The 27649-nt window shown below is 37.0% G+C and overlaps 1 pseudogene; it reads left to right on the forward strand.

Moving 5' to 3' along the window:
- The first annotated feature begins 16134 nt into the window (after positions 1–16134).
- Positions 16135–16719, forward strand: LOC122801876 (annotated as a pseudogene).
- The last annotated feature ends 10930 nt before the right edge of the window (positions 16720–27649 follow it).

Below are 27649 nucleotides of genomic sequence, written 5' to 3' on the forward strand. Positions count from 1 at the left end.
ACGCAACAATTGCTTCCCCAAAGGAAGCCGAACATGAGTGTCCAAACCTCCAAAACCTTCCCAAACTTTATCATTCATAACCTCTATCAAAAAAAAGGTCAGAGAAATTACTGCTGTCTGACATGAAGCCTGCCTCTGCCAAAACCAGTGCAAGGGTAAACTAAATTTCTCTAAAGTGGTGCAGCCCATTATCATGGCCTTGTCAAAGTAAAACTTACCCTGAAGGTGCATACTTAACAATGGCCAATCTTGATGTCACAAAGGAAATGTGAAATATTGACTCAATGTCCAATTTTGCTAACCATGGATCAGAGAACTCCTGGATCACTTGCACTGTGTCATCTAAGGAAACATACTGTATGTCAATATTTATGTTGTTGATGCAATTGTTGAATGAACTGCCCCGCCCCATTAATGAAAGATGATATATCAGAAGAATTCCACTTGCCTCATTTTCAAGACCAGTGAAATTGGGGAAATCTTATAGGAATCACATGGAGGGACCTCAAGAGCCATCAATACCCTCCCAGCCTGCACCTCTTTGTGTAACAAAATGTAGAAACTGATCCTCGGGTGGAGGGGGACTGGAAGAATGTATTGGTTAAAAAAGAATTGCAGTGGCAGTTAAGGATTGCTGCCACTATACTGCCAAGTTTAAATGATTCTCTCTGTATAGCCCCAATCCTTAAAGAAAGAGCTGATATGTTGTGATGAAACAAAACTTTAAACAGAAAAAATAAGATGGTATTGTTTTTGTAATTATCTTGACTTCATGCTACATGGTTATATGGTAGTCATGACAGTTTTCAAAATGTAGAAGTTTTTAGTGTGAATTTTATAACATTGTAAATATTTGGTTTTAATTTATTCAAATCATTTTAAGTTGCAATTGGTTAACATTTGACCACTCATGAATTATGTTGTGGTACTTAAAGAGTTTTATGGTAACAATGTTTTTATTCTGATGAAGTCCCTGGTGTAGAAGGACGAAAGTGCTCAGTCATTTTAAATAAATGAGGTTTACTTTGTTGATTTCTGTGGTGCATTCTTTAATATATTGATGCCTGATTTATGCACTAATTCTCAGCTTTTTGGTTTTATTGGTGATTCTACTGAGATCCGGAATATCAGCATGGATACACTGGATACTTTTCATTTGATTCCCATTCCTACCCAAGATCCAGAGTTTTAAGCTCTGAAGGAGGATGTTGGAATACTAAAAGTGGAGCTTACATGATTAATAGAGCTCCTTTATCAAAAGAAGCTAGTACCGAGTACTTCGTACAACAGCCTTCAATGTACCAACTCATTGGACATGGCAGGTGTCCCTGGCAACTCCAATAGGGATGAGAACTCATGTCATGTGATCAGTGTAAGTGAAACGCGTGCTGACATGGATGCACGCAGTCTAGGGATCACCGAAAATGGAGGAATCAATGAACTTACACTCAGAAACCCGCTGCATCAACAAAGAACAAAAAAGACATGAGGGACAAAACACCCAACACACCTTGACAGCACTAACAGGTACTGTTTTACAGCTAGGCACTGATGTTATGCCATAGGATGCTAGCATTTTTACATGTTTAGTACAGAGAACTAATGGAACTGAAAGCAATACTATTAATATTCAGACAGACAAGTTCTCCAATATTGTGGCAGATATGTACTGTTTTCATAATCGTAGTTCTGCCGAAAACACCAATTGAACTCACAAAGAAAGTGACCATTTACAGTTCAATTCATTAATATTTTATTTTGAAAAAAGGTTGGTAAAGTTTAAAAGTGTACAAATTGAAATTGCCTATCTAAGAGAATGCATTAAATTGAAAGTGGTGCCACAGGGGTTACATATACATACGTTTCCATTTGGTCTTATTTACGATGAAGCTATTATAGATTATTTTGTGTCAGTGTTTGATATGTGAGGGTTGGAATTTTTGAACAAGTTTATTTTTTATAATGAACAATTAAGGATTAAAACTGAAAAAGAGTTACAGGAATTAAATAAAAGAATCACAACTGATGTAATATTTCCACAGTTTGATGGGCTGCATGACAGAGTTATTGGAAGGGTTGAAAAGAGATGTATCAACCTTTTTCATAAAAAAAAGGTGTAAACTAGATAGGTACATACAGCATTATAGAAATAAGATGGCATACCCCTCAGGTCATTTACTAGTACACAACAGCAGTTACAAGGACAAAATATACTACAATGACTTCAGATTTTCAGATAGTGAGTGGATGGATATGGCAGGGGAACAGAATTATATAGGGATAACAAGTAATTCTACCCATTATAACAATTACCAGCAGGATTTTCAGGAGGTCTGCTGCTCAGCAAGAATAGCGAACAAAAACAGATGGAAGAACTGTGCACCCACCAGTTTATCCAGCAAAGGTGCAGAAGAGGAATTACTACCCAGGGAAGGTGAAATATTAACCACCATATTATAAATTTCTATCAGGGATACAAAATATATAACTACACTGATAGAAAAATAACTCACAAATTTTGCACATTATTTTTTAAAGTTTTTAAGTATGTGCCTTCCATGGCTCCAAACATAGTGGATAGTGTAAATGATTTCAAAATTTATACTAGAAAACTTAATCTGGACATTTTGTTTGCTAACAATGAGTCAAACACTTGGGAGAGCCACAACATCAACAAGGGTGTATTAAAGAAAAAAGTACATATAACCCACCACTGCACCCTTTGATAAATACCTCTGAATCTGCAGTGGTGGAAGACATGTACTATCTTTGGGCCAAAGAAAAAAGATTTTATAACAATTTAACCAAAGAGGTACGTGTCTTATGACACAAATTAAGACAAGATAAAACTCTAAGAATTATGGCACCGACATATGGGAAGGTGTTTAATTCTCGGGATTACTCTAATGTTATGCACAACGTATTATTTGATGAAGCAGGTTATACCCAAGTTTCCAAAAATCAGATCAATATTTCATATGGTTGTATAAATTCTTATCTTGAGGAATGCTTTATTGATACAGGCACCTAAGAGTTTTCGATAAATAGTAACCCCAAAGTACCAGCTATGTTTGGGGTACACAAAAACATCAATGAGCCACCTTTTAGACCAATTATTTCAGCTAGCTGTTCAAAGATACATCCGCTGGCACTGATGGTAGATAGGATGGTTAAACACGTAGTAGAAAATGCACCCCCATCTAGTAAGGGATTCTTGGCAATTTTTAGGGCATCTAAAAAGGGACATATGGTCACAAGATCTAACATTTCTAACTGTTGATGTAAGATTTGTTTTCATCCATTCCTAAATCTGAAGGATTGAAGTTATTTGAAGAGGTGTTACATGCCCGTTCAACATTAAGTCATGATGACGTACATTTGGCATGTGAGTTAATGGCCCTAATTTTGGAAAACAACTACATCTTTTTTGAAGGCGAATATTTCCAACAGTTAAAAAGTGTAGCAATAGGGGTAGCTTGTGTCCCTGCATATGCCAATATTGTATTGCTAGGATGGGAAATGCATTATGTGTTTAAGAGTCAGTACTGGGCCGACATAGTAACATATATTAGATTTTTGAATGACAGTTTTATTTTATGGAGAGGTACAAAAGAAAGGATCTTGCAATTTATTAAATATTTAAACAATATTGCTGATTTTTTGCAGTTTACTTTTTAACGTGATAGTGTTAGTATTAATTACCTAAAAACTACTATTTCACACTCAAAGAATGGATTTAAATCCAATATTTTCACAAAAAAACATAATGTAATGCTTATCTACACTTTACTAGCTGTCATCCTTTGGTATAGAAAAAAATCCTAGTAAAAGGGCAAGCTATAAGAGTGACCTGCATGACATCAGAATTTGGAGATGTAAGGAAAGAACTAATTAATTTAAGCAATATTTTCCAAGATAGATGCTACCTCAACAATTTACTGGATGACATTATACAAAAGGTGTATGAACAACAGGGTAAAAATACATGCCCCTGTTAGGGGTAGACCTTACCCCTCAGAGCAATTGACAGGTAACTATGCAACATAAAATTTTTGAAAAAGCATGTGTCCTGCAATACAGTTCTTTTTCAGGAGACATTAAAGATATTATTAAAAAGAACTGGAATATTTTTAGGGTGAACCATGATATAAAAAAATTGATGTGGGAAGAACCCATATTTATCAACAGAGTAGGGAAAAACATCAATGTTTGTTAGAGAGAAAGTTAGAGATTAATAATGGACTCACCATGGGTACAAGACCTTGCGGTACTTGCAAGCAGTGTAACTTTATAAATAGAGAAGCATTCTTTTTTCTGAACAATATAATGAAAAGTAAGGTTACACTAAAGAAGGGGAATTGCCTTACATCTAGGGTAATTTATGTGGGCATGTGTGAATCCTACAAAGCATACTATGTGGGTAAAACTGAACAATCTTTGAGAAACAGAATCTACAAATTTAATTATGATATTAAAAGCAAAAAAGAGATGAATGTCCTTTATAGACACTCCCTACTATGTGGTAGATTTGTGAGATTTAGATTTGGAATATTAGAAACTGTAGAAATGGATCCGGGGGGGGGGGGCTGGAAGAATTTATTGGTTAAAAAAGAATTGCCTTGGCAGTTAAGGCTTGCTGCCATTATAACACCAGGTTTAAATGATTCTCTGTCTATAGCCCCAATCCATAAAGAAAGAGCTGAAAACTTTAAACAGAAAAAATAAGATGGTATTGTTTTGTAACTATCTTGACTTCATGCTACATGGTTATATGGTAGTCATAACAGTTTTCAAAATGTATAAGTTTTTAGTGTGAATTTTATAACATTGTAAATATTTGGTTTTAATTTATTCAAACCATTTTAAGTTGTAATTGGTTAACGTTTGACCAATCATAAATTATGCTATGGTACTTAAAGAGTTTTATGGTAAAAACATTTTTATTCTGATGAAGTCCCTGGTGTGGAAGAATGAAAGCACTCAATCATTTTAAATAAATTAAGTTTATTTTTCTGATTTCCGTGGTGCATTCTTTTATATATATTGGTTCCTGGTTTATGCACTAATTCTCAGCTTTTCATTTTTATTACTTCATTGTCACTAGAAATGTTACATTCACAGTTTACATTACTATACATAACCTGATCACCCAAACAGTGGGATTAAATAAACTGCATGTAGGCTTCGTGCAAAGCCTACACAGAGTTCACATGTTTGTGTGGTGAGCAACAGCACTAATTACATATTCATGCTGCACACTGTGTTTAAACATGAACAACCATGGCTTCATGGCTAGCAACAGTGTTTCTGACCAGGAAACCATTATAAAACAACATGGATCACAGCAGACATATAGACCTGTTTACCTACTGGCAAACTAGGTCTGCGGGATTGCACATAATGCCACAATGATTACCAGAGTTAATAATATAGCAATGCATATGGTCCAAATTCATTACAGGAAAGTGTATGCAGTGCACAGTATTGTGGGATACAATTTTATATTTCAGACATTCTAAACAAAAGTTATGTAAATGATCTGTAATGGTACATGGACTGCCATTTAAAATAAACCATCAGGGGAATTGTGTGTACTGAATAGAGACACACACAGATAAATTGTAGGAATGAACTCAGGGAAAGAGGACAGGGGAAACATTGCAATGTTCAACAGATAAGGGCATGTAAATGGAAGACAGTTGTAGCAGGAACACTAATCATATATTGACATGGTACAGTATGGACTGCACAGTGAAAATGTACAGTATATTATGCGACTGCCAGACAAGGTAACATAACAATGGAGAAGATGCCTTTGTGATATAAGCATCCTGACATCAACAACGGAGAAGAGACCTATCAGGGATGTTATATACAATCAAGGTTCGGTGCATATTGTGAATCTGTACAAACTGATTTGCCTGACTGACTGTAATTTCAGTAGAAGTCTCCAAGTGGAACATAGTTACAGACTCATGGACAACAGTAAACAGAAGCAAGCACAATAATGGACAATATCAGAATAATACCACCAGTAATCCCATGTCAATGATATCACATATGTGATTCTAAGTGATCATAGATGGTTCTGCGTGAACAAACTTGTACAATGATTATGACATGTCAGCAATCTATGAGGGTAATCAAGCACACCGTCCTGACACTGTAACATCTCTAGGAGGTGTTAGTAGGGATGTGGCTCTACCTGTATGTGACATTATGATAAATCCAGGCTAGTTGACTGGTGTGCATGGCATATATATGGTACAATCCACACTGTCACAAATCTAGCCCATGCCAACAATGTTGTCAAACAGTTATGTATGTACTGTGTGCATCACAGAAACAGATATCACACATGCATCTGGTATAACACCCTAATGGGGTTTCACCATCAGGCAGTAATGTTTATCCAACAAAAAGAATACCTAGCTATGGCCAATAAGATGTGTGGGAGCTCACTGTGGCAAAGGTGGTACACTTCAGTTGCACATTACTGGAAGATGTGTAGAGATGTACATAAAGAAGGGTTAATTGTACTCAGTTATTGGTGTTGGTGTAATGAAAGATGTGACCTATGGGGGTATTATGGTCTGTGAGGTAGATGTCCTGCACATACTAGTTGTGTTACATATAAGGCAGTAGTCACCATTGTGGCCACATGCTGGTGGATGTTCACACATACCATCTACCCCAGGAAACAGGTCACATATCACTTAGTCTGCTTATCAGTGGGTTGTGCATTTATTTCCATAACATAACAAACCTCCCATGTTTTTGATTAATCTGATGTGTTATAGCTATGGCAACAATCTTTGGTGTGTGTGTTGATACTGTCTATATTATACTAATATCACAGCTGGGGCGTCATTGATTTGCCAAAATCTGTAGTCCTCCAGACAGCTGTTTGGACATGGGATGTGTTATGTCATTCTTGACATCTGTGACATATAGACAGGAAAGGGGCAAGCAGATAGCCTTGATGTATGGACCTGTTCACTGGACTCAAGATATAGACCCCTTCACACATTTCAACATATTTAGATGCCACATATGTGATCCAGTGGTCTACCCACTTGGTGATATAGGTGTTTATGTCCACTTCTGACAGTGTTGAGTGAACACCTCAGTGTGGATTTGTGCCAAATACCTTGGCCTTGTCAAGTTCTACAGGATGATAGTGTTGCCATCACGCATGCCCTTGATGACCTCTTTGAGGACATTGTAAACCACCAACGACCAGCAAAAAATGATAGTGAACACGCAGTCATGAAGAAATAATGATTATTTATTTATAATTCCTTCAAATCCAGACCGGTTTCGGCTATTCAGCCTTTATCAATGAATACAATAAAGTTTTTTTGAACGAAATGAAGCAGCCTGCATTTATACCAGTCTCTTTGAGGACATCTAACAGGTGTAGCAGACATGGATGTAGCATTATTGACTCACACATGCCTTTTTCACACAGCCGGGATATTACCATTGTGCATTTAGAAAAGGCCCATGATTACATATTGGTCTACCTCACAGATGAGGAGAGTCAGGATGTGTCTATACATGCATGCATCAGGTGCTGTCCCCACTGCCCACTCCAATGGATGCATGTTGATGTACACCCTTCTATAAGAAGATATTGCATCTGGAGGGTGTGTTGGAAGTGTGTATCCAACCGTGTCAGGTAGGTGTATGTTCTGAGTCATGCTATAGATGATCTGTGAGATTGTCACAGCCTATTGATTCTGTGTGATAGGCCTGGATAAAGGTAAGACAGTGCATATTGCCTAGCTTGATCTGTCCTAGGGTTTTACACACTCCCCCACTCAAGTATCATTGAGAAACTCTCCCAGCTGAAGATTGACCCTTATGTCACTAGATGATTAACCAATTGACTCACTGACAGAGCACATACTGTGAGAGTTGGTGAATCAACCTCTACCAGTAGATCTGTCATCATTGGAGTACTCCAAGGATCTGTGCTGGGCCATTTACTTCTTGGAATCTATTTCTTGACACTCCAGGCTAAAGTGTATGTCCTTTGGCTTACCAGGTTTACTGATTATTGCATACTGGGTGCAATCATTGAATCCACCACTGATGTTAAAATCCTACAGGATGGGATAACATGGACAAATGATTGGTGCCAAAGCTACATGGTCTACAAATAAATGCAAAAAAATTGTCACTGTGTTTGTCTTCTGCAAGGTGGAATTCCCTGCTAATTGCAGCATTGACAACACCCCCATCATACTCAAAGCCAGTAGTGCAAGACAGGGGAATACACGTAGACAGAAATCTGAACTTTAAACACCAAGTTTCCAGAGTGGTATGAAAAGGCTGTTTGTGCACCTCATAAGTCAGGCCATCATATCCAGATCAGAGGATGTTATAACAGCACTGTACATGACCCTCATCAGTACACTAATAAAGTATAATGCTCCCTTTTGCATGTACCTCACCATACACCTGTAGCAGCTGGAGAGACAACATGGGTTTCTCACCAAGAAAATACTGGGTCAACAAACCATGCAATGATGTATGGGGATAGACTGAAAGCCCTGTCACTGTAATCTGTATAATATAGGATGAGGTGACCTGTCCCTGGCTTACAGGCCAGGTTCCAATCCTACCATGATGAGAATACTGCACATCTTCAAATCAGCTATAACTGATGACATCAGCAGAATCTGGTGAGAGGAAGATGGCAATCGCAGTATCCTACATGCTGGTGTAAAATGCCCTCTCTAATGTCAGACAAGTACCAACACACACACACACACACACACACACACACACACACACACACACACACACACACACACACACACACACACACACACACACATACCCCAGCCCAGTTGACTGCAGTGAGAACAGAACCCCTACCTATCTCTCTGTATCTAAGGCAAGTACAACAGCACAACTCTAACTTGGAGAGTGTCAAACAACAGTTTATAGGTGATGACATCTGCAGTGGCTGGTTAGGAGAAGCTGGTAATAACAGTGTCCCACATGCTGATGTAAAATGCTCTCTTTAATGTCAAGCAAGTGCACAGACACACACACACACACACACACACACACACACACACACACACACACACACACACACACACACACACACACACACACACACACACACACCTCAGTTGACTGCAGTGAGAATAGATCCCTACCTAAGATACACAGATTAGAAAACTCAGCATTCTACGCAAGTGCCATGGCACAAGTGTGACTTTTAAAAGGCTGCAGGACAACTTATAGTGGATGATTCAGCACTGGATGTTGGAGAGAAGATGTTGGGAGGCCTGAATGAAATGGATGTTTAGGCATGTGCAAGTGTCAAAATATTGGCAGCCCATGGGACTGGAGTGGTAACTGCAGGATACACACTTATGTTCTTCTGACTAGATAGACACACACCTCTCAGTTTACTACAGTGAGACTAGAATCCTTCCTTAACTAAAGACACAAATTACAGAACTCAGTACTTAACACAAGAACCATGGCACAAGTCTGTCTTTTGCAAGGCTGCAGGACAATTTATAGGGGATGACACCATCAATGGATGTTTGAGAGAAGATGTTGGGAGGCCTGAATGAAATGGATGTGTAGGCATTGTCAGCTTTCAAAATATTGGTACTCCATGGGATTCTAGTGATGACTACACAATACACATTTATGCTGTTCAGACTAGACAGAAACACACACACACACACACACACACACACACACACACACACACACACACACACACACACACACACACACACACTAGTTGACTGCAGTAAGATTAGAACCCATACCTGAGTATACTGACTATAGAACTCAGTACTTAATGCAAGCACCACAGCAGAAGTCTGACTTTTACAAGGCTGCAGGACAATTTATAGTGTATAACATCATCACTGGATGTTAAAAAGAAGATGTTGGGAGGCCTAAATATAATGGAAAGCTAGACATGTACAACTATCAAGATATTCAGGATCTGCATGTTACCAGATGGATGAATGTGCAAAGTGTAGCATTTACTTTGTGTTTCCAATGTGCAGCTATACCTTAAATAGACAGCTTTGCAAACTATATGTAAACAGCTGTCCACATTACTACATGTATTGGAAAATCTGAATGAGTACCATCAGTATAAAGATATCCATAGTATATAATAACACATTTTTTATTTATTTCTGTAGTGTAGTTGGTATATTTGGGAACAAGTACTAAGAGACCAAGTTTCTGGTGCATGGGTGCAGGTAACACATGGCTACAGTGTAAATATGTATTCTTACCTTTTAAAATTGCCTTCCCTTTGTTTGTGTACTTACATGTACTTTTTGGGATGAAGTCTAAATGGACATGAAATATAAGTATATCTGCCATTGTGCACTTTCCATAGTGAACCACAGAGCAGCTGGTTTGCACAGTGGATGGCAAAGTGTTTGTTCATGTGATATAGACATTTCTACCACTTTCCCTGTTTGTGTGCAGTCAAACAGTGTGCAAACATGAGCCTCATTGCTAATATTATGAGTTCTCAGTATTTTGGGTATGAATCACACCCGCTGTTTAGCTGACTCTGTGGCTACAGGTGTAAATGGATCCACACATTTTTTGGAACCCAAGTGACACATGGTTTAGTGATAATGCAATGAAATTATTCTGAATACCTCATTCACGATATGTGACTGTGTGTTGATGTAGCACAGTTTGTTTAAGTGGCATTACACAGAGGTAACCAGATTATAGGTGTTAAAATGGTGTGGACTGGAAAGTGTTGAAATGGGGGGGGGGCAAGCAAAGGGAAGAACAAAGGGAAAGCAATATAGGAATGTGCAGAAGGGAGGTAGGAAAGAACTATAGCTCTTTGTTTCTTCTACAGTGTAAAATGAAAATATGAATAGAATATTAGCTGAATTTGCAAACAAAAAACATGTGAATGACTCCACTGCTTTTTTTGTTTTGTTACTCATATGTGTTGCATGTGATTCTATTTTGTCACCAGATTATAAGTGTTAAAATGGTATCGATAGGAAAGTGTTGAAATGGGGGGACAAGCAGGGGAAGAACAAAGGGAAAGAAATATAGAGATGTGCAGAAGGGAGGTAGGAAAGAACTATAGCTCTCCATTTCTTCTACAGTGTAAAATGAAAATATGAATAGAATATTAGCTGAATTTGGAGTGTCACCTCCACAAATAGGGTGACAACAACACAATCAAGTTGGGTAGTCAGCTAGACCAAATCAAGTGTGTCAAGAAGACATGCAAAATGGAGAGCTATGTATGGGATGTTATTTGTTTGTGGGGCAGGTGCCCGTTTTTTTTTTTTTTTTGTTTTGTTTTGTTTATTTGCTTCAGTAAGAGAGGAATGCTGGGTAAATGTCATTGGTATTTCTGGGTCAGGTAAGTTTATCAGGTGAGGAAGCAAATGCAAACAAACAAGACAAGACACAGGAGCTGTGAGAGACACAAAAAGGTTGGGAGTCACCATGATTGAGGTGAGGAAGGAGATGCCACAGGCCCATGCCCATCAGACAGGGGGACAGTGAGAATCTAGTCCTCACCCACAGGACTGTCATCACTGTCCCCTTGCTCTGCTGGTTGCTGGAGTGCCTGTCATCTCCTACTCCTATAGACCATAAGGGAAAGCAGCCTCTCCATCCAGCATAGCTGTACACCAATGGTGATGTGTTAAAAAAAAGAGAAAAGGTTTGGCATGAGAGAAAACAAAGAGATAAAATTAGTACCATCATATGTGACACACAATGCATTCACACAGCAATACAACTATTTTATCTGAAGTTTTACATTCAAATATACTTCCTAACAACTGCAAACTGTAATTACAGATTGCTCAAAGTAATCCTTGCAATGTGTGCATGCTCCAGTTATACAAATTAAGGTTAACAGCAGGACATTTATGCCACTTGTGTCAAATTTAAATTATGTAATATTATTAAAGTATTTCTGTATTTTCTTATGTGTTACTTGTGGCAATTGAACCCACAACCTCTGACTACAGTCTTACACTTGACTCCTCAAGTTGAATTGTGCTACAGACTGATGCATGCATAATTGATTTTACAGTTAAGATACCCCTGCTTATTTTGTGACTGCTGTATAGAAAAGAAAATATTTTTCTTTACATTTTAAAGATACAGTAATACTTCTCTTGTGCTGCATGCATACCACTTGCTTCCCTCGGTCTCTCTAGATGCTCAACATGGGCCTGCATATTTGCATCTATTTCAGAATTAGCTGTGAAAAGAAAGAAAGAAAAGAAAAGAACAGAACAGAAGAACATTATGCATACCAGTGTTGCCTATATCTAGCTTTCTATGTGTTATAAATTCTCTTTAATTGTATACTTACACAACTATGGAATGTTGCTAGCTCAGAACTCATCCAACCCTAGTTAAGTGTACCCCTCTGGTGCCTTTGTAGGTCATTAAAGTGGTGTCTACACTGTTCTCCATTGCATGGAATGCCAGTCACATTGGATACACCTTTGTCCAGATTATTCCAAGCCTCAGATTTGTACTAGGAGACGATAATGATCCCTGCAAAAGCCTTTGGCTATGGCACATTATCAGGAGTCCAATAAAGATTATGGTCTCCTGAACACCCCACTTTTGTGCCATAAACTGGGCACCTTACCCTCTAACACCAGACATGTCTAATCCCAAAGCAGTATAACAGCAAAGAGGTTAAGTTATAGGACCAGAGAGGTAGCAGCTGCATTTTCCTAGCATCTTGAACTGTGCTTTTATTTGTGAAAAGAAAATGGGGTAAAAGGAAGGATTTTTAAGAAAAGAAGTAAGAGATTCCCACAGTTTGGGGCCAAAGACTGATAAAGCAGGGTCTGTGCAGCAAAGCCTAATTTGGGGGTTTGGGAGTTGGGACATGAGTAGTTAAGCTGTCTGAGGATGTATAATAGCGTGTCTCTGAAAAGTCGAGAAGCTAGTGGAGAGAAGGTGTCATTCTTGATAAGTTTACATACTTGAGAGGCAACAGAACATCATTACTTTGTTTGCAGATAGCCAGTTAGCTTTTTCAATGGTTTTACAGTGGTGTTCATTTCTTAGAGAGAGAGAGAGAGAGAGAGAGAGAGAGAGGAATCTGCAAATTGCATTTGAAATGGACTATATGGTGGAAGCTACAGCAAAAATTACAATTGGACAGTCACTAATATCCTTGAGTTGCTACACTACAATACAAAATCTTCATGCCAACAATTTGACTATTTATTGGGAATCCTTGTAATGTTTAGTCATGTTACTGTTTTATCAGTATTACAAGTAGATACCTTTTAGGGACATGTTCACTCATGTCCAAAAATTACAGTGAAACATTTTTAAAGGCCAAAAACATACGAAAATCAGCAGTTCTGCCCAAAAACACACCAACAGTCAAATTCCACCAAAGCTCTTTATTCCATCAACGATCTGGTACCTCGGCCATTCGCCTTCAAAGGATCACAATTCAACTTTCAAAATGAACTCATTTTATACTATTTAACTAATTAATTAATTGATAAATTAATTCAATTATACTTCAAAATTTAAAGTGACCTTTGTATAAAATTTGACATTTACTAGTCTATTTTAACTATTTAAACCATGTTGTACATTCATAATATAACTATTCAGCACATACATATGAAAAATATGTTTTAAATGTATAATAATAAAACATATATAAAAAAATAAACTTATTTAATACATATATATAAAAAATTATTTTGAAATATAAATATACACATAACAAAAAATATTTTTTTTAAGTGTATATAAAAAGAGTTAATTCCATACTAATAATTATAGAATAAATCACTTCCCAAATAATGTACTTATTTTAAAGGCCTGAATGCTTGTTAATAAGATTATGGCTGACCAATAAAATGAACAAAGGCTTAACAGAAGCTGTGATGACAAAAAAAAAAAAACATTTAATAAAATCTAATATACTTGTGATTGTTACTGCATAAAATAAAATTATTTTGACAGTGATTAAACCGCTACTAAGGTGGCTTTACACTAACTTTAGAATTACATTTTTTGTCAGTATTGAAAGTAAATGCCTTTCAAGACATGTCACTTCAAACATTGTAAATTACATTATAACATTTATGACTTCTTGAATATGGCTTGTCAGGGAATTAATGAAGTGTTCGGGCAAGTGGAAGCTGGGTAAGAGAAAACAATTGAGAAATGTTAATATTGTTGCAGTTTGCTGTGAGATAGAATAAACTCTTGTCTGGCAGCAGTTTGATTCATTATTAGAGAGTTTTTGCAACATTTTATTGAATTAAACGTTTCAGCATTAATGATAGTAGGTACCTTTCAGTGAAATGTTCCTTTATTTTCTATAAATTCCATTGGAACATTTTTAAAACGATGAATGTTTAGAAGGAAGGGTAGATGAAGCTACAAATAAGCACTATGAACAAGTGGTGTGGTAAAATACAGAGTAATCTGACTGTGACTTATTACCATTGCCTTAGCTTGATATGAAATGATCCCCAAAATACAATTATCTTGAAAAGCATCACATAAATACATTTTATAGACCACCTCCGTTAGTCTGGCAAAACAGTACAGTGGTAAGGAAGCATGTTAGGTTTTTGGTGATAAAGGCTAATTTAAAATAAAAAGAAGCACTTTTACTACTCAAATCCAACATTTTTGAATAACAGAATAGCTGTTCTAGACTTTTCTATCATTCTTAACTTTACCCTTTGCACTTGGCTTTATCACAAACAAAGTAGATTGTGAAGTGGTCCATGATATTTGTGCAAAATGAATGCTATTATTAAAAGGGAACCCCTTAAGTTGATGATTATGGTGGAAACGAAAAAAAATCAGATCATGTGTTGACCTTCATAGTACTTGGAATAACAGAGTGCTGTCAAACATTTTACTTTATAGACAATGTTAACTTTATGGATGCAAGGTAGTACAAATAGTCCTGAATGGGAGGCCAGAGCATTGCAGAATATGGACAAATAGACACACGCATGTGTGTGCGCTCGCACACACACACATACACACACATTGGCATGCACACTGACACACAAAAATATACAACCAAATATATGGATATAAACAAAGACACACACACACACACACACACACACACACACACACACACACACACACACACACACACACACACACACACAATAAATACAAATGCACAGATGCACATGCTATGAACACACATATAGAAGCACACATATGTATACACACATACACATTTAAACACACTTACATACATAGGCATGCAAACTGACACACAAAAATATACAGCCACATCTATGGGTAGATGCACATGAACACACACAGATGTGCAAACACAATGAATGCAAATGCACAGGTGGACATGACATGTACACAAATACAGAAGCACACCCATGTACACACATACACACACATAAACACACACACACACACACACACACACACACACACACACACACACACACACACACACACACACACAAAAAAAAAACAAAACATAAAAATGCACACAGACACAAACCAAAATATAAAAATACACACAGAGATGCACACACAGACACACAAACATAAATGTACATATGCATATGCCATGTACACACACACACACACACACACACACACACACACACACACACACACACACACACACACACACACACACACACACACACTTCATTTGCAAGCTTTCAGATAGTTTGGAGAATCACCAATTCACCTTTATCATGTCTACGTGGGCTGTAAAACACATATAAAATCTGCTCAGAATCTACTGTAACTGGGAACAAAAACTAAAAAAGTCAATTGCTATGAGGTAAGAGTGCTAATTATTTAAGCTAAACAAAATCAGTAGATCAGAGCTGATGAGTATGCTGAATGCTGGTAAAAGTGTATGTCTAAAGATACTGATTTTACATGCTGTTTAAATATATGAAGAGACAGTTACAGTAACATGCTCCAATATTCATGGAACGAGGGAGGTTTTGCATTGGCCAAATATTTAACTAAACATTGCTTTTTTTCATTAAATTACAATGAGAATTCAAGGCCAAAGTAAAACAAAAAGACCATCTCATGCCAGCATATAGAAAATCACCACAGAAAAAATGGTTGCATCACATGGCGGCTTTGTGTGAATCTGTTAGGTTGAAGAGAGATATTTCCAGGGCAGATGAACTATTGGAGAAGTTACAGTGAAGTGGAGAAGTGTCTCCCCAGAAGCTATTAGCTTTACAATGAATCCTTTAGAGTGAATTTTACAATGCTGTGCGAGAGGTTTACGCAATGTATATGAGACTGTAGACATCAATAGAAGCCAAAGCTACTGCCAAGGCAACAATAACAGCATTTGCTGCCACCGAAGGGCATTCACATCCAAGGGTTGTTGAATTACCTAAAATGGAAGGGGGTCTCGGATTTAACATAATGGGTGGAAAAGACCAAAACTCTCCTATTTACATCTCTTGCATCATTCCAGGAGGCACTGCAGACAGGCATGGAGGGTTAAAACAAGGAGACCACCTTTTCTCCATAAATAGAGTGAGTGTCAAAGGTGAACATCCTGAAAAAGCAGTGAAGTTGCTTAAAGCTGCTCAAGAAAGGGTCAGACTAGTTGTATGAAACACTCAAGTCCTGGAGGAAATGGAATCACAATTTGAGAAAATTGCGTCTGCAAAACACAAACAGCTAAACAACTTTTCATAGTCTTGCCCCCCCAGAAGTATCATCATTTTTTTCATTTTTATAAGTGGATGCAGTGTTGTATGACAGACTTTTATGGATCTTTTGTAGCTCAGCATTACAATTTGTGTGATATCTGCAGACAACACTTTTTGCCAGTGATGTTTTTTCCATATCTTAAACAGTAGATAGTGTTAGCATTGTGTTAAGAGATAAAATAAGTACATACAATTTTCTTTTTCTGTAAACACAGAGTGCATGCTTACATTAATTACAACGCTACCCATTAGCCTTATATTAAACAATAATATTTAATGGATTCAAGAATGTAATATCACAGATGGCAAATTCCTGTACGTTATTTATCACTTCTCAACTAAGGTATTTCATTCATGAGCATTTAAAATCATGACTCTGAAGCACTAAAGCTTCACTGTATACTTAATTATAGTATTTCTTAACTACAAACACTAGTTGTAAGTCCATTATTATTTTTTTTAATAAACTCTTCTGACATACCCTGTCAGAGATTTGGGGTCCATTACCATTTTTTTTTCTTTGGAATAAACTCTTTTGATGTACCTTCTCAGAGATTTGGGTCGCATGGGTGTGGTTGCTATCCTAGTAAACACCTATGAACCTATGAATCTATGGTGAATACATGTATAAGGATCAGGAAGGGAAAGTGATACCTACAGAGAAGTGACATTCTTTGTGGAACAATACACTTCAGATTAATCCTATAAAAGCAAAGTTATGTCCAGTAATCACATAAAGTTGTAATATTCTGTTTAACGTTTCTCTTTATATTTAAATTATGAAAAGTAATAATGCCTTGAGGCTGGAATTAACCGTTCACTTACACATAATTCTACCAGTGCCAAGCTGTAATCAAACTACATGGACTAGCATCACTGACAGATGCATTTAAGAAGTAACATTCTGTCTCAATTTAACCCTGCCAAGAAATGAAGAGCAATTTAAATATCATAGATGAGCTGGGGCTATAACAAGACATGATTTTATTCTAAATTTAAATATGAATCTTTTCATTAGTGTTGAATGAAAACAAGGGTGAAGGGATGCGGGCAACCATACTTTGGTTAAGTGCTTTCGTTTGTCTCAATGGCCATAAAAGGGTTGGGAGGGTGGCCTAATGGTTAAGATGTTTGCCTTGCAAACACAAGGTGCAGAGTTTGAGTCTCACAAGGAACAATTGGCTAGGCTTAAAATGGCTTGCAAGGGCAGTTAGCTTAGTACTAATCTATGAACCTATTTGATACTTAATATGGAAATTAGCATTACATTAAACTAATCTGAAATCTCTGTGTTGTAGTTGAAATAATTAATGAATTTGGTCATGCTTTTTCTTTAAAGTACAACACATAGAGAAGATGCATTTTGAGTAGTTAAATGTAGAATACTTGAATGATGGGAGTGGTTGTACAATACAAACACTGAAATTAATTACACACAAAGCAATTTCTTAGTGAAGGTGCAAAGAGTATCTGATGTTAGCATTGAAGGAATACTGCTTTTTAAAGGTTTCACTATCAACAATTATCTTAATACTTATGTCATGTTACAGAAAAACATGCCTAATTTGCTGCCCAAGTACAATAATGAGGCTGATAATAAAATATAACTGAGAAAAGTTCAGACAGATCAGACCAATAACGCAAAAGAATTGCATTACACATAACAATCAGAAATTACCATGCCACTATCTTATAGTTATCAATTAATAATAGTAGCTTGTTATGACATAGCTGCCATTCTTTAACTAATCTTATTTTGTGTGCATTGAACTTCAGAGAAGAATATATCACTGCATTTATCATTAAACAAACAAAAAATGCTTGTTCAAACAAGGGAGGTAGAAAGGCACCATGGCACAGTGAACAGAGACCTGACTGTGACTCATGTGACCATGGCAAAGTTAGCAGACTTGGCACCAGTGGTGCTATGCTGGGGGCATAAAGGTTTTGACCACATAACTCCAACTGGAGGAGTGGTCAGGAATATGCGCACTCCAAGGCATACCAAGAATGCACAGTTTTCCTCTGGAGACACAGAAAACCAGCATTCATGCTGGGGTGGGCAGAATTTAGTGGCTGCCTGAGAACACGTGTCCCCTGTGGAATTAAGAAGAACCCTTTGCTGTAGCTGATTGCCCATCCCTACCTCAGCACTTTGTTGGCTACATATGTGGGCTAGGTCAGCGTATAAAAATCTCAAGCCACCTAGATGACTGTCCAAAAGATGACTTCTCTAAGCTGACTCACTCCCTGGTGAATGGAAACTAATGGAGAAATTGGCTAAGGAATTGATATTCAAGAGACAGTGTGGGCAAAGAAAAGAAAAGAAACACCAAGAGATATGTTTCATTTTGTAAAGCAGATAATCAAGAGAGACAATGACGTCCTCTGTCACAGATTACAAATGGTTCCCATCCCACTTTATAAACAGGGATCTATAATTTAACATCTTTGATAGCCAGAAAAAAAACCACCAAGAGATATGTTTCATTTTGTAAAGCAGATAATCAAGAGAGACAATGACGTCCTCTGTCACAGATTACAAATGGTTCCCATCCCACTTTATAAACAGGGATCTATAATTTAACATCTTTGATAGCCAGAAAAAAAAAAACACCAAGAGATATGTTTCATTTTGCAAAGCAGATAATCAAGAGAGACAATGAGTTCCTCTGTCACAGATTGCGAACGATACCCATCCCACTTTATAAACATGGATCTATAATTTAACATCTTTGATAGCCTCCCAGTGTTGACAATTACCTAGATTTAATTTTTTTACATAATAGGCAAAATAGAACATGGTCTTTCAATTTGCTTATTTTTCTAGGAACTCTTTAATCTCATCCACAATGTTACATTGTGATGCATCAGAAGTTTAAAATGTTTTGTTAAAGAGTAATAAATATCTTTAACTAAATTTGTCTGATTTAATAGAAAGCCATACTCAGGTACCAAGTTGTGGTTTCTGCAGTACTTAAAACAATTATACCTGTAATATTTCTGCATAAATAATTGTAAATACTAGTTTTTTACAGAAGAGCTCCAAAATTAAATAAAACTAAATAACAGAATAGCATATGCCCCTTCAATTTGCTTATTCTCCATAAAATAATTAATCTTCTTTAGCCTTTGCACTGGTAAAGTAGGAGATATTTACAAATTCCATTTGAAAAATCTAACACAAAAAAGTGGGCTAAAGGCCCTGAAATAGCAAGCGTACACTCCACAAGTGTCATGTTATAAATCTAACGCAAAAAACTGGGCTAAAGTCCCTGAAGTAACAAGCGTATACTCCACAAGTGTCATGTTATAAATCTAACACAAAAAAGTGGGCTAAAGTCCCTGAAATAACAAGCGTATACTCCACAAGTATCATGTTATAATTTGCTCAGCAGCCTTATCTGTAATATATTCCTTCTATTTCTTTGCCTGCTCAAAGTCCCAAAAGAGATGAACAGTTAAAACATGGTTAACTAATCCATATTTGCTAGGCTTCTCAAAGACAAAACTGATAAACCATAGTGTATATTTTATCTCATACTTTCATTCTCACCAGAGATAATAAATATGAAAATCATGCATGGGTATGTGTGTGAGTTTCTCTGCATCTGTGTTTTGGTGTATACGTGTGTGTGTGTGTGTGTGTGTGTGTGTGTGTGTGTGTGTGTGTGTGTGTGTGTGTGTGTGTGTGCATGTGTGTGCGTGTGTGTGTGTGTGTGTGTGTGTGTGTGTGTGTGTGTGTGTGTATGTGTTCGCTCACATGTAAATCAGCCTTCCACATGCAATGTACCAAAGAGAAAGAACGTTTGACAAAAGAAAACAGGCAATTTTCTTTTCTGTATCACTTTCATATTCCTATTACTGCATTCTTTATCAGACAATATAATTTTTTTCATTAATACAGTCTTTATTAGGAAATTCTTTTTCTTCAGAATCTGAAAAAAATTGCAGTCAAAAGCAAATAATTTGCAGCACTGTAAAAGATATTTTACAACTAACAAGTAGCACTATTGTAATTTGCTAACTCCGTTAATATCCTTCATTGTGTTTTATAAATGCAATAAAGCATGAGAGTGCACATTGAGTGTTTTCAGGCACAAGCCAAGATGGACTATTATTTCCCTATAATCTGCCAGGCATTATTGCATATATATTGTACATAAAGGTGTTATATATATTTAAGACCCAGCAAAGTAACAAATAGTACATTTTAAGATCCTCTCTTAAATTAGGAAATTAGACCACTGTAGTAATAGGATTATCATTACTGCTTCACTAAGGTATGCACAAATTTGGATTGACAACTAATGTGCAATAAATCAAGCATACAACACAAATTGACTTAACAGACAAAAGCAAAGCAACAAAAAATGCTTACACTAAAATTCATTTTAAGAGGGAATCATCCAGATATTATCATGGTTCCACAACACACCTGTGAAAAATCTAACTGACAAAAGCAAGTTTCTCACAGTCAGAAGACAAAACAGGTAAAAGAAAAAGAAAAGAAAAGAAAAAACTAGATCTAAAGCAGGCTTACCAAAAGAAAACAAAAAAACACTTTATCTGATGCAATAAAGGCATTGCATTATTAGGGGCTTCCTGTACCATCTGTCTTTGTATAATTAACTCTGTGGTTACTGAATCTTGTCAGAAGAAAATAAATGGGCATCTGAAATATTGTGAGGTACACGAGATTTTAAGTGGCACCAAAGTTTGACAAAAATACATACAGAAAAATCTATCAAGCTTAGCAGGGGCCTGATATGTGAGCAGAAAATCTAGCCATGCAAAAATGGCAAAATGCTTGCTTATATAATGACATACTAAGGGTGGAATAAACTAGTGATATGATGCCATATATCTTAAATGCTATGTCTGATAATATGTGTGTGTGTCTGTCTGTGTAATACATGGGGCTCTGCTATGTAATACATGAAGTACGTTACTGTAAAGCTTTGTGATGAGTGGGAAAAATACAACATTGGAAGTAAATCCCTTAATTGTAAACAGGAAGGCATTTGATTTGTTGTACAGACCAGATACATATATTTGTCCCTTTTCTTCTTTATCTATTTTAGAGCTGGCCTTCCTACTTACAACAGTGGACACATTAGATAAAATGTTTGTTCTATGACCTTGTGCAGGTTTACTACATTTTAATATGTATGATGCCTTGTTAGTGATTTTCTACCTAGTTTATGAGGTAATCTCAATTGATTTTTTAGAGCTTGAGAGCATATTTTATAAAGTAGGCAGTGTTTACTGTCATAAAGAGAATGATATGTTGGAAAAGTAGTTTTAGTAATTTAAATTAACTCAATTACTAGTTGTAGTTTTAGGTCTATTTATAAGTAATGCTGATTTATGATTACATGAATGTGGTGTTTTTGTCTGATTTTTTCTCCTCTGTTTTACTTTAAATGTTTTCGTTGATTAAAAGTAGATTTCATAGCACAGTTAACATTATGTAGTTTCAATGACAGAGCAATGTGAAACATAGGTAATATTTATTTATTTATTTATATATGCATGTATATATGTATTTGTTTGTTTATTTACTTATTTTCCCTTAAAGGTTGCTTAGGGAGATGCTGCAGGCTACTGACAAGTTGTGAATGAAAATAATGTGCTTGAGGACATGCCACCCATAGGTCTGCTATGAGTGCATGAGTCCTTTGCTTCTGACAAAACCTGGAGACCAGCAAACAAGAAAGACTGTCAGTAAGCTCTTCCTCATTAGGATAGTGTTGGGTGTACCCACCTGTCACTTGTTAGACCAGGATTTGATTCCCTGGTTGGGAGTAGATGCACCATTTTTTGTCAGGCCTCAGTAACCTAATGATAAGGCATTGAATTATTAAGCTAGGGAATTTGGGTTTCTAGAGAGATATAATCTTGATACAAGTATAGCTTTTTTGTTTCTTGGGCTGGCGTGATGGCTAAAGTACTTACCTCACATATCTAAGGTGCAGGGCTTGCTTCTGACCTCTAGGGAAGCTTGGCTAGGCTTGTAAGGGCCATTGAGATCATTAGCCTAGTATATATTGATAAACAAGCCCCAGGGATGACTTTATCAGAAAAAGAAAATTGATATGTAAGCTGTGGAGAACCAATAAATTGAAGAATAACTGAAACCAAATAGATGTAGGCATTTTTCTTAATCATAACTTGTAAAACAGTCTGGTTGTCTGAATGAAATAACATTTTCTTGTTGTGCAAATTGTCCTTCCAGACCAACCCCTGCTAACCAAATAGATAGAACGTCTTCCTCTCAGGGGATGAGGTAAGAGCCCATGTTGTGGAAAAACACCACCCTTTGAAAGAAGCTCTCATCCCATGGCATGCCTCCCTGTTGCACCTGTAAACAACTGCAAAGTATCTGTTGTAACAAACTTGTCCTGCCAAATAGACAACCTACTGAAGTCCATCAAGAAAATGGACCACAAGCAAAAATCTACTTTCCCTCCTCTGGGTACCCAAACTCTGTGGTGCTTCTGTTGTCCTACTTAAAACTAGTTAGTTACAGATCCTGTGAATGCCCTCCCCAAGCCAAGTGCTCTATATGCAAAATTAGGAGACCCAGAAACTGTATTACTTCCCTAATTCTAACTTTTTTGCTGACAGAAAACTCCCAATCGCCAACCACATATCATACAATTTGGCTTTCAGAAATTTGAATATGGAGGAGGATACCACAAATTCTTATCACAGCATATTCTCTATATATGGAATAATCTATTCCTGCATATTAGGCAAAATATTACCATAATTACATTCAAGACTAAGCTACACAATTAAATGTACACTCACAAATTGTCCCCAAGCTTTCCATTTTTGACACTCCTTGAGGCAAGATGTAACTCTTCATATTGGGTGTTCTTAGTAAGTCTGTTAATAGTATAATGTCTGACTGCCTAGTATCTACCTATGAGTCTATAACGTTTTGGTCCCATATGTATGACCTTCCTATATTTCTGTCCAAGGCATACCTTTTCTGATATCCTCGCTATTAGTCCATTATCCCAGCTCTTTTCTTCTTTTCTGCTTGTTATTATTTATTAACAACCAAAACTTTTTACTTTATTTAATTTATTCATTTCTTAACTGCATAAGTGAAATGTGTGTGTGTTGTGTGTGTTGTGTATGTATGTGTATATATATATATATATATATATATATATATATATATATATATATATATATATATATATATATATATATATATCAGTAGGGATCTGACTTGAGTCTGTTTATATTCATTTTATTTTCCTCATTAGATAGCTCTTCCAAACCACTCTTCACATGAACCAGTACTGAAGAGCTATATGGCCAGCCAGCACTGCTTTTGTTTATGTGTATCAAGCCCCCCCCCACACACACACACACACACACACACACGCACACACACACTCATACACATAGATATACATAGTGAAATCCATCTATTCCTGGGATTCAGATATTCATGAAGGCATGCTGCCATGCTGCAAAACGTGTACAAGTGTAGGGGGTGTGTCTGAGAGCAGTGCTCTTACAATACACATGCCCTCTGCACACCAGAATTGCCATTTGGAAATTTAAAACAAGAGAGAACACTCGTAACACCCCCAACCTGTCAGGATAAGAAATCTGGTAAAAGCCATAAGGGACAATTGTCCCTACCAAGGCAAACGTTGATAGAATAACACATTTAGCATAAGCACATAGTGCACACCTTACAACCTGTAAGAGTAAGGAATATGGACAAAGCCATAAGGAACAATCATCCCACAAAGCAGAAAGTTGATAGAATAACAGGTTCAGCATTAGCATGGATATTCTAAAGGGTACAAATAAAAAAACGCAACAGATAATTTTTTTTATACATGCAATAAAGTTTAAGTGTATCTGCCCAGATATGCCCATTGCTTAGTCCAGCGTAAACAGCACAAGAAGTTAAATAGCAAGAGACATCCAACATAAGCAGTACTGCAATAGTGTAGTGGTTAGACAGTACACTTTACAAACAACCATTCCTGGTTCGATCCCCACTGTAACCAATTTGCATTTGACATGTGAAAGCAGTACATAAACATTTTTTTTATAATTAGCTACTAAATAACATATATTTGTTAACCAGAGTACTGTAGTAGGTCCAGATGCAAGGTGTCAGTTTAATAAAGTTGTGAAACCCCCATTTAAACACAAGTGCCCCATACAGTATAGTTACACATGAATAAATGTAATGAAAGCACATTGGGGGATGTCAGGGACAGTAAACATATTTATAATATATAATGAATGATGAATCAATCCCATACAGCAGATAGTCTATAAAATAAAAAAATAAGCAATGCTAAGCATTGCACAGCTCTGCTTACCAGCTGTAAGTGTTGTGTAAATATGACTGCTAAGCAATGAGTAGCCCAGCTAAGAGGATTTTCCCATTGGTAAGCAATGCTGAACCTGCCCCTTTAAGCACTGCCAAACTTAGCTAAGCTCAGCATATTCAAAACCATCCAATCATGGTAAAGGGCAGGAAATCAGCTGTATTTAAACCCTGCAGGTGGGAATACAGCTCATAACTGGTTGCAGCTTCCCACTGTAGGCAGCATGGCAGGTGTTGGTGAGGGCATGTGCTTCTGGGCACAGTGATGGGGCATACAGGAGTCAAAGGTCATGGTAGGACTCCTGGTAAATAACCATGATGAGAGACTGCTGCAGGGCCAGTGCCATGGCTCCTAATATAAAGCAGAAGCCTGGGACTGTCTCGCCTGTGATCTCACCAGTGCCACTGGTATCCCTCAGACTGGTGAACATGTCTGGCACCACTATGCTGACTTGAAGCAGAGGAAGAGGGAGCTCTTGGATGAATGGGTCCAAGAAGCAAGGTAGAGGGGTGATGTCCCAGCAGTGTGTAAGTATTCATATCAATAACTCTTTACCAAAGTCCAGCCTGTGTATGTGATGGATTGGTATGCCTAAATATTTCTTTATTCCCTTTATAGCTGCAGCTGAGTGGGTTGTGAATCAGGAAGCCCATGCCAGTAGGTTGCAAAGGCTGTGTTGCAAGGCTGGTGAGTAACAATCCTGCTTGTAGTAGTCATACCAAATAAATATAAAGTAGTAGAAAGTCACCCAGCAGTTTAAAAACTGTGTAAGGGTTGTACTGAATAAACCAGACAATATGACAGTGATAGTTCCATATAGGTGATATTTAAATAAAACCGTAACTGCCTGTCAATAAAGTTCTAAATCCTGGACTGGTTGTGTTTACTCTGGTATTGTATGGCATTTAGTGTTGCAGTCTCTAAATAGTAATGTTGTGTTAACCACTGTTACCCACACTGTACTACATAATACATTTGTCTAGGAATGTCTGTATAAGACTGTTGTAAGTACAAGGTCAGATTGTACAACCAAGAGAGACTTAGACAGAAAGCACGATAGGAACAGACAGCAGTTTCTAAATAGCTCACTCTGATGAAACACTAATTGTTGTATTTTTAGCACACACAGCCATGGTTCGAAGTCTGGGAGTGGTAGTAAGCTGCATGCACATATGTTTAACTGGGAAGTTGGGAATATGTGCAGAAGCAGTCAGTTAGTGTTAACAGACATTCCCTCCAAAGGTCATTCAGATAAGAAAACTGTAACCGCCTGACAATAAAGTTTGAAATCCTGGACTGGTCATGTTTACTCTGGTACTGTATGGCCTGACATGTAGCATTCACCAAGATCTGATATCAGAAAAGTACTGTTGAGTCAATCACTGTTTCTCACACTGTGCTACATAAAAATATGTCTAGGAATGTCTGTATAAGACTGTTGTAATTACAAGGTCAGATTGTACAACCAAGAGAGACTTAGACAGAAAACAGGGAAGGAACAGACAGTGGTTTCTAAATACCACACTTTGATGAAACACAAATTGTTGTATTTTTAGTAGATACAGACATGGTTCAAATCCTGGGAGTGGTAGTAAGCTGCATGCATAATCATACCTTTCAAATGTACAGATTTTTCCAGAATGTACACATATTTGGCTCATATTTTTGGGCTGACTCTCTCTTTTCCTGGCAAATCACTGAGATGAACTTAGGATTGTAGTCATCAAATAATGACATACATTTGAGTGTCAGACTTCAAATCCTTCAGAAAATATATATTAAAATACATCTTGTTACTCAAGCAACTGTCTAAAAGTTTATAAGAGCACTATTCAGAATGTGTCCCTATTTATACCCCCATGTTGTCAAGCTTTGCCCAGATGTTATGCATTAAGAGATTGAGAGGTATGTGCATAATTTAACTAGTAATCTAGGAATATGTGTAGAAACAGTCAGGTAGTGTTAACAAACATTTCCACCACAGGCCTACCAGGTAAGAAAAGTAGAACTTAGCTATAAGACGGTTGAAGTATACAATGTGTACAAACATACCACTGCCCAAACCAAGGCCATATGGTGTTGTAATAATACCTGTAGAGCAATGATTAGAGCAATGATCATTAAAGTTGTGAGTACTGCAAGGATATACAAGTTAATTGACATCTCTCTCTCCCCCCACCATATCTGCAACAATAATCTAAACACACAAATCGAGGGGTATGTTTACACCAAACCTACTGTTGGGACATATGTTCTATTGTTCAACAAATATTGAGATGTGTTTCTATTAATGTTCCATGCTGAAATACTATCATTGGTGGCCTGTTGCTATCAATGCAACCTGCATGCCATTGTAATGGCCACTGTGGTTCCATATATGCATGTGTTCTGTTTGCTATGCAGCTGTTCCAAATCTGTTGTTTTGGGTTAATGGGAATATCTATGCATGCTGTTATAACTAATCCTGGATTGTGTTGACTATTACTAACCCACATATGTTCTAAAACTGTAACACCATAGCACGTTTAGGAAGGCCGGTCC

This window comes from Protopterus annectens, chromosome 1.part0, assembly GCF_019279795.1.
Source record: "Protopterus annectens isolate FY-2018-M chromosome 1.part0, PAN1.0, whole genome shotgun sequence".
NCBI lineage: Eukaryota > Metazoa > Chordata > Ceratodontiformes > Protopteridae > Protopterus > Protopterus annectens.